The sequence below is a fragment of the Nelumbo lutea genome, chromosome 2 (genome assembly GCF_056320005.1).
Source record: "Nelumbo lutea isolate HS-2025 chromosome 2, American lotus-T2T, whole genome shotgun sequence".
Classification (NCBI taxonomy): Eukaryota; Viridiplantae; Streptophyta; class Magnoliopsida; order Proteales; family Nelumbonaceae; genus Nelumbo; species Nelumbo lutea.
The window spans coordinates 71,756,596-71,771,041 of record NC_142685.1 but is presented as its reverse complement, the minus strand read 5'-3'; the positions used below and the strand labels follow the sequence as shown (position 1 = coordinate 71,771,041).

At 40.0% G+C, this 14,446-nt stretch overlaps 1 pseudogene across 1 annotated transcript in view; it reads left to right on the top strand.

Annotated features, from left to right (window-relative positions):
- Window positions 1–14,446, top strand: part of LOC148871470 (indole-3-acetaldehyde oxidase-like) — a 103,890-nt pseudogene that overhangs the window by 30,373 nt on the left and 59,071 nt on the right. The window contains exon 6 of the transcript XR_016107274.1: window positions 12,471–12,689. The product of XR_016107274.1 is annotated as an indole-3-acetaldehyde oxidase-like (transcript). The remainder of the gene's footprint in view (window positions 1–12,470; window positions 12,690–14,446) is intronic.

The window sequence follows — 14,446 nt, the reverse complement described above, 5'->3', positions numbered from 1 at the left end:
AATTCATGGGAAATTTTGGAACATGAAGAACATCAGGAAGTGTAAGACCAAGAGGAAGAGAGAGAGTTCCTTGACCAGCTATGGAAGTGTATGATCTATCAGCTAGTCTCACCTTGTCTCTTCCAGAAAGAGGGTGGTAGGTTTGAAAGTAAGAGGGCATACCAGTCATGTGTTTTGACGCTCCAGAATCAATGATCCATGGAGAGTCAAGGTTGTGAGGAGCAACATGGAAAGCTATGGCAGGGTTACCCTGACGTTGATGCAAATGAGGTTGTGGAAGGAGCATCCGTCTGACGAATTGCTCTACCATAGAGCTCTAGATGGTCACAGAAGGAGTTTACAATATTTTCCCTTGGGTCAGATCCAGAGAGATGTGTTTGAGTCATAGTAGGAATGGGGGGCTGATTCTCCCAAGTAACCATGTTGGCCACGTGGTGTTTCTTTGTACCTTGCTGCCCAGACCTTTTATTCACATCTGAGCCTTGCTTCTTAGTCAGATCTGAGCCCATTTTGGTTTCCCATGGAGATCCCAACAGGTATCTTTGGTGTGTTAGGGTTTCTGACAATTAGTGCACCACAGTTTTTCTTTATCTTTTGTTTTTTTCTAGAGATCCCCTCTCTTGGAAGAAGATCCCACACTAGTAGAGACACCCCCTTTTGCTGCCAACACAATTGCATCCCCACCAGTGCTGTTCATCAAGTTCCTTCTACTCTCTTCAGATTGAACAAGAGCATAGACTTCCTGAATTGATGGAAGATCCTTAGAACTGAGAATTTGTACTCTGATGGACTCATACATAGGATTTAGACCATGCAAGAAGGCAAACACTCTTTGCTGTGAGACAAGCTTCTTGTATAGTTTGGCATCCTCATCACACTTCCAATCAACATTCTGGTAATGGTCCAATTCCTTCCAGACAGAGGTCAAGTAAGAGTAATATACTGATAAACTTCTCTCCCCCTGTCGACAAGTAGATGCTGCTGCCTGCAGTTGATAGATCTTGGCATAGTGTCGTAGTTCTGAATATGTGGATTTTGCTTGTTCCTAGATCTCATTTGCAGTTTCAGCCCACATGAAGTTCTTTCTTATTTGTGGTTGCATGGAGACCAAGAGCCAATACATTATCATAATGTTCTCCTGATCCCATCTATCATATTCAGCATTCCCAGAGGGTGGTTCTTTGATTCTTCCATTAATATAGCCTATTTTCCCCCTTGCAGTGATGTATAACTTGATCCATCTGAAAGAAGGGTAGGATCCATCTAATGGACGCCATAAAGGTTGCGGAATGGGTGGGCGAATTTCAAAAACTTCCTACCTTCTCCCAACTGGGAATCATATTCCCTAAGTTTAGAATACAATATTCAAGGATCCTACTTGAACCATAATCAAACCAGATCTGTACCAAAAGATAAATGGGAGGATTATACCTGATCCGGAGAAGCAGTATCTCCCAAAGTTGGTGTTCACGCCCAAAGAATGCTCCAAGATCCGTTCCTGCTGAAGATGACACAGCTGTGGATGGAACTGAACCAGCAGGGTGCGTCCTACACACTGGATCCTTCACAAGAATCCTCTGGAAACACTAAACACTGAATCCTTTTAGTCTTTGTTGCAAGACTAATGTCAATAACAAATTTCTTGACTTTCTTTTCTGCAAAGATCTAATCTTGCAAAAAAAAGATGGCGGCGGCAGGAGGAGAACTCTAAAGGCGAAAAGGCTGACCTGCCTTTTTCTTTTTCTGGAGTATGAATGAGATCCTATCTCAATTCGCAGGAGATATCCTATATCTCTTCAAGGTGGTTCGAAATCTGATATTTTTCTTTCTTGGTTAGGGTTTCTCCTCCTTTCTTCTTGATTAAGAATCCTCCTAATTAGGAGTTATCCCAATCCAAATCAGTATTTGGATAGGGGATAATCTTAATCCTATCTGCAGATAAAGTTAGCTTACTCCTGATCTTATCAGGAGGTTACCTAACTTGAATTTGGTCTCCAAGAGTGGATAAGGCTAAAGGCCCAATCCTTTTACTAACATTAATCTCAGATTCGCCCCAAGGATGGGTGATCATATCAGCCCAGCTCGAAATGGGCTTCTGGCCCATTAAGTGTTCAGTGTCTAATTACTTTCCAATCTGCTGCCTAGTTGGGCTTCTTTGTATGGCGTGGGACCCAAGCATTGATCTACACACCAGCCACATGGGTTCGGCCTAGCCTTTAATACAAGGCCCAGCCGAATTCACTGAAAAACTCAATGAACCCCTTGAGTCCATCATATGGACCCTATGGGCCCAACACTTAAATTAAGTGGTCCCTGGGCCAAGCCATCTTATAAAAACCCAGGGACTGTGGGCAGGTGCAAGATTAGCCCATCAGGTATTATCCTCAATGGTCTTACACTTAACCTCTCAGCCCTTAATGATCAAGCACTGCCCGACAAGAGAGGACCTCTCCCTCGGCTGCAAGGAACAGTGCCGCACTCTCCTCTCACATGGATCCCGGGAATTAAAACCATTTGCAAACAATTTGAAACTGTACATATATATAAATATATTAATTTTGCAAAACAAAATTCCAACGATTGAAATCAACTGCCGGCAGTTTGGTTTCCATCAGAGAGAGTGCATTCCCGATCATTACCCTGTCCGACAAAGTGGCTGATTCTGTCACTATGATCACCCACTCAGATGAATTCTCAAACTGCCCCAACATACCCAGGTTTTGATCCCCGCTAAGGATCTCACTGATTGGCATATCAAAGGCAGCCTGATCCAACACCTAGTGAAGTGTCATAATCGAGTCTAGGGGTCAGGTGTAACTTTCCAGTTTTTGCCCATCTATCTCCAAGGTCCAGGGCAATACTGGAAATCTGGTCCGGTTCAAAGATTCAAGTAATCCCACACTGCATGTGCCTCGGGTCTTACCCTGGTGGCTGAGACAGGCCATCCCAACACTTGGTGGCACACCAGTATCAGCCTTGGCAGGATAAATCTCCCCAGACTTATCCAACGGCTGTGAACATTTAAAACTAACACGAGTCTCTATAAATGTCCAGTTTTAGGGTTTTACACAGAATTAAACCAAACAACATGAATCAAACATGCACTTTATTTATTTCCACTAAATAACAAAAGCACGTCAAATCAGATTGAAGCTAAGGGCATACAAAAACTGTCTAACACCCTCTTGACCATTCTAGGTAATTTAATCCATCAAGAGGAACAACAGCCATAGGGAAGGATAGGTCACCACCCCCACTCATTCCATTCAGCATTGTGGAGATTCCAGATGTGGCTGTATCTTCACTATTCATGAATTCAGGTTTAAGAACACACAACATCCAAGGCACACTGCCTCACAGAGCTGCTACAGAAAAGGGATCTTATGTCCTTCAGTCCACAAAAGAAGAAGCACTTGCTATTTCAGCATACAACTAGGTACTTATGACCTGCGGTTTCACAGAGAGCCAAGAACAAGCACTGTTGCTGCAGCACTTGGACTAGTCTGTATGACCTACAATTTTTGTAGGAATCCAATGAACAAACATACAAACACTGCAATGCAGTACATAACCAGGTCTGTATGACCTACGGTTTTACAGTTTTCATACAACTCCTTAGTAGAAAGAGAGACACAAGGTGATAGTTCACCATACACCTAATCGGCTGACACCAACTTCAGGGTAGCCGAACAGTCACTGAGATCAACAATGTAGCCGAACAGCAAGAACAGTCAAGGAAGAAAAAACTTCAGTCCATCAACAATGTAGCCGAACAGTAGTGATACACAAGAGGAGAACACCACATTCGGATTTTTAGGGCATCAACAGTCCATCGAAGGGTGCAAGAAGAAAAAACAACAAAAAACAGCTTCAGTTGAATACCAGGGCACCCGAACAGCAGATGGACAGTACCTTCTTGAACGCCAGCCTCTCTGCAAACCAGAACCTCCTCTTCGTACATCAGGTGACAGCCTCTCTACAGCCGAGCAATCAATGAAAACAGCATATGGGCTGGAATACGAAAAGACTCTGTACCAGAACTCTTTTCTGCGCTAGGAAGCTGAACAGTCAGGCCGGCACCTTCTTTCTTCTTGAAGTCGAGCATCAGGGATACAGCTTCTAGGAGATGAAGAGGCAACCTACTCGGCATTGGAGAATGACCTCAACTAATTTGTTTTCAGGCCTGGACGAACTTGCTCTGATACCATGTTGAGCAAGAGAAGAGAGGAGGAAGAGAGGAAGAGAGAAGAGATGATAGGTGAGAGGACTGAATGCCTCAAAAGAATGCTTCAGGCGAGTGAAGCAGTTGTTATTTATACTATACTGATCGTACAACATAAAGTATGGAAAAATTACAGAAATACCCCTGTGGTACTAAACCTGTGTACAACAACATCTGTCAACACAAAGAAAGGTGATAAACAATCACCTGAGAAAGAATACATCCCAATTACAACAACCCTAAACCAACTCCCATAGATTCCCCCTTCATTATTACAAAACACTAGCCCTTCATCCAAATTACCCCTACAAAACACCCACCACAGATATTAAAACAAAACCCGCAAATCACTTGTCAATCAAACCACCCAGAAACAAATACATTGGAAAATCCCAAAATAGTACCCATTCACACCCAAGCCCAGATTGTCATTTCTGCATTATGTTGAGTCTTTAGATCCTTGAATTGTGTTTTCCTTTCTTTTTCCATGTGTCCTTTTAGGTTTTTCACAGCCTTGGTTGGATCTACTCCAAACAAACCCTCTTTGAACTTGGCAAACACCTTTGAAACCTGGACCTGATGTTGATTCTTTTGATTTTTGAAGCATCTAACTGCATTTGAAACTTCATTGACTTCCTTCAACCTGCCTGAGCTAGTCTTAGGGATGCAAATGGATTGAACCGGATTCGAATTGGGGTATATCTAAATCTGATCTGATAATAAATCCGAGATCTGAAGATCCGAACAGATCTCACAAATAGTGATTTGAATTTGAATCCATTAGTTATGTTGGATATCCAAATCTGATCTGATCTGATTTCATTATGAAACTTTAATAAATTATTAAAAAGAAATGCATAATAGTTTATATAAAGAAAAATAAAAAGTGCAAGCATTTTTTCAACTATTTTCATCATATATATTAATATATACAAGTGTTTATATAAAAAAGATAAAAAATACAATATAAACATATACATTACAAAAAATACAATATAGTATATAGGTCGTATCAGATTGGATTCTTTCGGATTGGATAAGGGGGTGATCCGAATTTGATCCAATTTTCAATTGGATCATATTATCCAATCCGAAAATCCGATAGGGAGTTATCCGAATCCGACAAAAATAGGAGCGGATTTGGATCAGATCATGATTTGATCCATTTGCACCCCTAGCTAGTCTTACACCTATTTGTAACCATTGTACTTTTCCACCTCCACTTGTTTGTCCACTAGAAATTTGATGTTCACCCTCCCCTTATTAATGTTTCCTTCTCCTAAATTTTCATCTCCTTCAATCCCTTTGACCACCACTTCTCCTTGGACTTCCACTCCCCCTCCTTCAACCTCAATCCCTACTGTACCTTGAACCGGATCTCTTCTCTTTCTGTTGTATACCCTCTGCCGAAGCTCAGTCTTGTCACACTCCTCAGTTTCCTCTTTAACTTTGACTCCTTGTCCTTCCAACTCTCTAGCTCCAGAACTTCACATCTCTCCCTCGTCATAGTTGAGGCACCCTTGGAGGCTTGCCTCGCCAGTCACCAAGCAGTTTTGTATACTGTGTAATAAAATACTTTTATATTGTTATTTTATTGAGATTATAATTATAAAATAGACATTATTAAACAAAAATATTCATTTTTTGTGTTTATAAACTAACTTCTTTTTATTATTTTCTTATTTTTTAGGGTTTAATCAACACAAACATTGCTAACTGCTGTATTGAACCCATAAAGACTTCAAATTCTGAACCAATAAGTAAGGGAAGAACTTATAATTTCGTCAGCCATTGAAAACTTGCTGACGAACTTCTTTGGTGCAGTGGATTCTTTTGTTGCCTCAATTCCTTACTTTGTTCTAGTTGTGGCATGGGATTCTCTATCACCTCTATATCTCTTAGCTTTTGCAAATCTTCTCTTCCAGGTGAATCGCAATCTTCCTTCTCTATCTTCCTCCCCTCTTTTATTATTATCTTCCTATTCCCTTCATATGTTGTCATGACCCACACCTAATCTCCCTTAAGTTTTTCCTCTCTTCCTCGGTTCTTCATCAAAACCCCCTCTCTTCTTCGACTCTTACTGTCAAAATGGATTCTCAATCCCTTCGGTCTAAGTCCCCATTTACCGAAAATACTCTTCATCATTTGAAAGCACCTAAACCCGTTTCCTCCTTTAAAATCTTTCCTCAGTTTCTTAAAGAAGTGGTCCCCACCTCTATTATTACTCTTAAGGTTACCTCCTATTTCTTGATTCTCATCTACTTTCCCATCTCCCTAATTCCCCGGTTTTTGGGCTTCCTTTAGCTTGCCCACATCATTCCCCACTTGTCCACCACCGGTTGATCCACTCACCCAGCTCGTCCATGTTTCCTTCTCTTCCTTTTGACTCCAACTCGTCCTCTTCTTCTAGGTGTCTCTTCGGTTCCTTCTTCCTTTTTGTCCTCTTCACTGATCACTCTGTTGTTGACCTTCCTTCCTCCAGTCGGGACTTCTTTCTCCACCTTTGAAAATGTCCCATCCACAAATACTTTACCTTTCATAGGAAGTAAACGGTGTGTATGGAACAGGAGGAGAGAAACGATTGGAACTTCAGGCTGGCGGGGAGGTGGTGATTGGACCTGGTTATCGAAGCAAAAAATTTTCTCTTCAAATAGGGATGGACAAAGGGTAAGACGTATCTGAAAATTAGAGAAGGCAGCAGGGCAACAATTTTTCTACTAGAGGAAGCAAGTTTATGGTTGAAAAGTCGATAGAACAGTTAACACTGTCAGGGAAGAAGGATGGAAAAATTCCATGGTCTGTTTTGGAAAAAGATTTGAAGTGGAGTTGAGACAGACAGAATGTGAGAGGATGGTATGTCACAGTAACAGAGCACTTTTGTTCTAACAAGAAGCAAATTATTTGTGTACTGGAAGGACTGAAGGAGCAAGGTTGGACATCCTTTGCTAACAAACTACAGTCATTCCTACTGGAGGTTTTAATGGCACAACAAGGTTTGAAGAACCGAATAGAAGTCCTAACGTAAGTAAACCAGCTAAACATTGTACACTGGAGCACAACAAGGAGCAGGGCCGTCTCTATCAAGAATTCACAGTAGCAAGTTCAACTGAACATTGAAAAATAATGCTTGAAGAAGGGAGAGACAAATGGAAGTGCAGAATGGTTTTAATGGAAGATAGGGTGGTAAGGGACTTGACAAAAGTTTCAGATGCAGTTGCAGAGACATTGGGTGATGCTATATTGCTTCCATTTGCTGAGAAGAAAGCTATCCTCGATGTTGGTGATGACCAAATGAGCTTTAACACAGTAAAAATAGACAGATGACTGATATAGATTCAAAACTGGGTCCCAATCTGCAATGAAATCGAGTTAAAAGAAAGCAGTTTTCTGATTAAACTGTTAGGGTACCCTTTAACTTGTGGAATGAATCGACCATGGAAAAAATCATGAAAACCTTGTGTGGAGCCTTGCTGGAGGTAAACCAAAGGAGTTTGCGTGTTGTAGAACTCAGAGTGGCAGGGATAAAACCAGAAAACCTGCCTTGATCGATCGGAATTTTCTCATAGGGCGCCTAGTATTGAGTTTGGCTGGCCTCAAAGCTAAAGCATCGCTTTGAGGAAGATGAGTGGAGGTTGGAGGTGATGGTGAGGTGGTAGGCTAGAGCACACGTGGCCCAGGGAGTGAAGGATAGGTTTGCCATGTGTGGTAGAGTTAAGGAAGAAATGGAACAGTTGCAGGGGTAAAACAGGCTCAAAGTCTTCCATTTGAGGCAATTAATTCAATTTTTTTTAAACAAAAATAAGACAAATGGATAGACCTTCTTATGCTGACGTGACCAGAAGGGGAAGTGGACCGCTTGTTTCAGCCAAGGTGCTCTATCTGAACCGATGGGGAGAGTGGGTGATCCAACGAGCTGCTGGACCACATGGTCTACTAAGTGACCCAACCGCGTGATAACTTAAGTGGTCATGTGGGTCGGATAAGGAAGAGGGAGATGGTAGACGAGAACTCCTGTCTATCAATGAGCTGCAGTGTCACACTCTCTTCTCGGATGGATCCCGGGAATTAAAACCTTTTGCAAACATTTTTCATAAAATATAATATATATATCATAAATATATTTTGCAATATTAGATTTTAATACAATTGAAATTCACTGCCGACAATTTAGGTTTCCATCAGAGAGTGTAAACCCTATCATTCACTTAGTCCAACAAAGAGGCTAATCCTATCACTATGATCACCCACTCAGGTTGCCCCAACATACCCAGATTTTGATCCTTGATCGATCTCACTGATTGGCATATCAAAGACAACCCAATCCAACACCTAGTGCGGTACCATAATCAAGTCCGGGATTATGTGTAACTTTCCAGTTTTGCCCATCAATCTTAAATGTCATAGGCATAACTGGAAAATGGTCCGGGTTTAGTATTTCATCCAAACACACTGCATGTGCTTTAGGTCTAACCCTAGCAACTATGACAAGTTGCCCCAACTTCTTTGGCAGTACATCAATGTCAGCCTTGGTAGGATAAACTCCCCAAGTCTATCCAACGGCTAAGAACATTCTAAGCTAACACGAGTCTCATAAGTGTCCCGTTTAAGGGGTAAATACACAGAAACATATCGATATTGACATGAAACAATAATGTACTTTTATTCATTTACAATAAATGTATCTGTATATTAATTTGATTGGAGCTAAGGGCATACACTGTCTAACATTTTCCACCTCCATTGCGTCCTGCCTCTTAGTGTTTTACACGACAATGCCTACAACAACATAGGGAGGTTGATTAAACAACAGAGAACCCACGTCACTCCCTATTGGCTCATCAAAGATTCCAGGTTCGACTAACATAGACCCAGGTATGCCTCTTGTGTCCTTTGATCGTTTAGTTCCTATTGATACAACTACCCCTTCTCCTAACACCATTGCGGATGACCTAGATCTCCCTATTACAGTCTAAAAGGGAAGAAGAAGTGTCATACTCATTGCATCTCACTGTCTTTCCTACAATGGATTATCCCCTTTATGCCGAGCCTTCCTTTCTGCCCTCGACTTTGTGTTTATACCTAGGAGTGTTAGTGAGGTTCTCTCAAAACCTGAGTGGAAGACAACTATGCAGGAGGAAATGAAAGCATTGATTAAAAATTAGACATGGAGATTGTGGATTTACTTGATGGCAAGGAGATTGTTGGATGCAGATGGGTTTATATAGTGAAGTACAAGGCTGATGGAAGTATAGAAAGGTACAAGGCGAGGCTATTTGCAAAAGGATACACTTATACTAGTGGCATAGATTACTTGGAGACTTTTGCACTAGTGGAACAAATGAGCATAGTCCGGATTCTTCCATCACTAGCAGTTGCATACTCTTGGTCACTCTTCCAACTTGATGTAAAGAATGCTTTTCTTAATGGGGACTTGCTAGAGGAGGTGTACATGGATCTTCCGGTTGACTTTTACAATGATGTAGATAAAGGAAAGGCATGCAGATTGAAGAAGCCTCTATATGGTTTGGAGCAATCACCCAGAGCTTGGTTTGACAGGTTTAGAAGTGCATTGGTTGTATTCGACTATACTCAAACTAAATCTGATCATATTCTTTTTGTGAAAAAGAGGGGGTCACTGGTGTCAGTTTTGGTAGTGTATGTGGATGATATTATAGTCATAGGAAATGATTTGAGTGAGATTGATACCTTGAAGAAGAACCTGCACAAAGAATTTGACATTAAGGATCTTGGGGAGTTGAAGTACTTTATAGGCATTGAGGTGGTAAGGTCCAAGCATGGGATCTTCATCTCACAGAGGAAGTATGCTTTGGATCTACTACAAGAGGCAGGAAAACTTAGGGCAAGGGCAGCTGATACACCTATTGGTCAGAACCACAAGATAAATGATTCAGAAGGTGAACTAGTGAAGGATGTTGGATGGTATCAGAGATTTGTAGGCTAATTGCTATATTTATGTATGACATGAATAGACATCTCTTATGTAGTGAGTGTGGTGAGTCAATACATGCATGCCCTACGAGTTCAGCATTGGGAGGCTATTGACAGGATACTTTTCAATTTGAAGGGACACCTAGGTAGAGGCATACTATTTGCTGACCATGGACAGTTGAAGTTAGAGGCTTACATAGATGTTGATTGGGTAGGGTGCCTAGACGACAGGAGATCTACATTAGGAGTTTGCACTCTTTTTGGATGTAATCTAGTTTCATGGAAGAGTAAGAAACAACAAGTTGTGGCAAGGTCAAGTGCAGAAGCTGAATTTAGAGCCATGGCACATGGTGTTTTAGAGTTCCTCTAGGTCCGATCCTTGTTAGGGGAGATTGGAGTTGAGGCCGAAGAACCTATGATGCTATACTGTGACAATCAAGTAGTAATTAACATTGCCCATAATCCAGTTCAGCATGATAGAATAAAGCATATAGAAGTGGATAGACACTTTATAAGGGAAAGGGTGACATCCAGAGAAGTTTGCTTACCATATGTTGTATTTGACTTGCAGCTTGCTGATGTTCTTACAAAAGGTGTTGCAAGAAACAAGTTGGAACATGACCAACGCAAGTTGGGAATGTGACATCTATTCCCAACTTGAGGGGGAGTATTGAGTTTTGGGTTGATATCACTTGTTTTTTTTTTTCTTAGCATAATTAGCGAGTTATTGGGCCAAGGCCCTTTAGTTTATGTTTAAGTTAAGAGTGTTTATTTAGATTTTACAAGTTGCTGACTTACTAAGGGCATACTTGTCTTTGTATTTAGTTTTTTACTTGTTAGTATATAAACTAATGAAAGGGGGCGGCCAGACCTAATTTTGGCTTCTCCCATTTTCTTCAATTTCTCTCCTCTTTTCTTCTTTGTGTAAACCTTCTCGAGTCTTGTTTGGATATGGGGGGATGGTACTCAAAGAGATCATCAACATTGAAAGTTTTGGATATATTCATGGAAGTAGGAAGGTCTACAACATAGGCATTTTTATTAATCTTATTCACAATCTTGTAGGGTCCAATCTTCTTTGGTTGCAATTTGTTGTATTGCCCTGTAGGGAACCGGTCCGTCCTTAGAAACACCATTACTTCATCCGCTTCTTGGAAAAACTTCGATCGCCTATGCTGATCAGCTGCTTCCTTATACTTGGCATTGGCCTTTTCTAGGTGTTTCTTTACTTTTGGAAAAACACCCATGTTTATGCCTTGACTGTTTGGAAAATACTCTGCAATTAAGACTAATTGCCCCTTCTCATAAGGTTGCACTTACATGCCAACCTTTTTAGGCTTGAACTGCCCAAGCATAGCCACTGGTTGAAGAAAATTTATTCCACATACTGATCATTTAGTCTTAATTATTTTATTTATGATTAACATAATCCTACATTGTGGATCAAGGACTATAACAAAAAATACACTGAATGACATGTGATTGTAAATGAATAAATGAAACTGTTCTTTTATTCATGAGAAAAGCAGTGTACATGTCATATTGGATCTGAAGGGCATACATCGTCTGACACTCAGGTGTTTTGCTTGAGATCTTTTCTTGTTGAGCTAGTTGCTAGTTATGAGAAGCCTTTGAGGCTATATTGTGATATCAAATTTCTACCAATATAGTATAAAACCCAATGTCACATGACGGAACTAAGTATATTGAGTTTGACATGCAGTTTTTGGAGAAAGGGTTGAGGAAGTTTGCTTGCTGTACAATTTTTATGATATGCAGTAGCTGATATCTTCTCTATGGGAATCATTAAGTCTAAGCTGGAGACTGACTTACAGAAGTTGGGAATAACCAACATCTATTCCAACTTGAGGGGGAGTGATGAAATATTATTTCCTATTATTGGTTGCTGTTTTATGTTCCTTTTATTTGTTTTATTCCTGGTGTGTAGCTGCTGTATTTATTTTTTGTTTTATATGTTTCATATTGGTGGCAGGGGTAGAATGATCTTTGTACAGCATCAGTAGCTTAATATAAATAGATGAACAGGGGAAAGCAGCAGCATATTCTTTTGCTTCCATCCCATTCTTCTCTTCTCTTCTTCACTATCTTCTCTTTAATTCTATTTCTTTTTGTTTTGTTGACTTAGAAACATTGTTCTTTGTTAGTAATACTTGACAAGTGAGAGTCATATCCCCATTTCCTATTTCCGTAACTGGCCATCAGATCTGTCTGCAAATTAATACAATGTTTATATTACTACTACTAGTATCACTGAATTTTTTGTATTGGTAATTTCTAGATAAAACTTGGGTCACAATACCATTTTTATATGGAGACACAAACTGCACTTGCTGTGCCAGAAGAAGACAATTGCATGGTTGTCTACAACTCGGTTCAGTGCCCTCAGATCACACAGATTGTAGTTGCAAGATGTCTTGGAGTTCCCTGTCATAATGTCCGTGTGAATACAAGAAGGGTTGGAGGAGGGTTTGGTGGAAAGGCCATGAAGGCTATGCCTGTAAGTTATCTGCTTGACTTTTCTCAATGAATAATTCTCCCTTCTTGAGAGTTTTCCCTGTTATTAATTTCAGAGCTAAAAGTATGAGTAAAACTGTGCCTTCATACATGAGGTTGAAGGAATATATGATTTCTATGAAATGACCCGCCCATATCAATGAGCAAGATACTGAAATACTGCTTTGGAATTAATCCAACTACCTAGTTTTGGAATTATAGAATGATAAAGTTTTTTACATGTTTTGCATGTGATGCTTCTGTTTTCCTGGGCTTATATGTTTGAGGGCCTCTCAGATTTCCACTTCTTGGATATTTTTCTTTCTCTATTTTATTGAAATACTTGTCACATATAAAAAAAATATTTCCTTGTTTAATTCTGTAAAGGAAGAAACCTGTGTCACAATGTGATCCTTAGAAAAAAACCCCATGTCGGATATCTATGTTAGATACATCATACATGTGCCCCTTTTCTGTACTGTGTTAGGAGACAATCTGTCTTCACCGTTTTTTTATCTACTTAAATTGACAAGTGGATCCCGTATTACCTGTTGGACATTTTGATTTTTAGCATAAGTCCATAAGGCCACTGGAAAGGGAGTTGGTAATTTACTCATGGTGTTTTTTTTTTTTTTTTTAATTTTTTAGTTCTACACGAGTTTGTAGAGGTATCAAGAGTCTTTTGGAGTTGGTTTTAGGTCTTATATGGATTTGAGAGGTGGGAGATGATGTATGTTTTGTTTCTTTTTGTAATTTTCTTCTTTTTATGGGTTAGTGATCTCTCATCTCCCCATCTGATTGTAATCTTTTTTTATTCATGAGTTTTCTTTTTTATTTATGTTCAAAAAAAGGTCAGCAAATCCAGTGGCTCATAATGTGGCTAGACGGGGGTAAGTAGGCCTTAAATGTTTTGGGCTTACTTGTAACTTTGATCAGTTTAATCTATAGCGAGAAATGAAATAATTAGCAAATGCTAGTCTATATCCTGGACTTCTTTGCACTTGTTGTTCATATTCATTTTTCTCTCGTTAAAAAATTGCATATGTGCCAATATAACACTAAACTGCATATTTTTAACAGTTTTAATACTCCCTCTCAAGTTGGGACATAGATGTCAATCATGCCCAACTTGTCACATAAGTCATTGTGCTGCAAATGATGTAGGCCCTTTGTAAAAATGTTTGCAAGTTGCTCTTGGAACTAATATACAGAGTGGACACTTCCCTGTTAACAAGAGTGGAGAAACCTTTTTGTGTATTCAAAGGATGGGGCCTCTCTATTTCTGTTTAACTTTAGTGGAAAGAAGATATGGAAAATGATCTAGTGAGGGAATGAAAAAAGAAAAAAAAAGAAATCCTGAAATTTTCTTCAGTTGTTGGTCCCCTTGCCTTGGAATGGATATAGAGAAAATGAGATATATATGGATTGATGTGTATGGGATACCATTGCATGTCTGGAGTATAGAGGTTTTTAGGGTCCTCAGGAATACTGTGGGGAGCTTTAAAAAATTTGACCTCAGAAACAGAAGATGGGAGAATATACCATTTACACAAATCTTAGTTGAGACTGAAGATGTGATGTCGATTCCAACACATTTGGATCTGTTCTATCTTCATAGGTTTTCAAACTCAGGATTGTGATAGCAAAGTGAAGATCCACTGTTTCGCTGGAAAGACCAGAAGGCAGCAACAGTGGCCTTCAAAGCAGACAACCTGAAGAAATCACATTTGGGCCAGTCTACTCTGCAAGAGTTGCTACGAA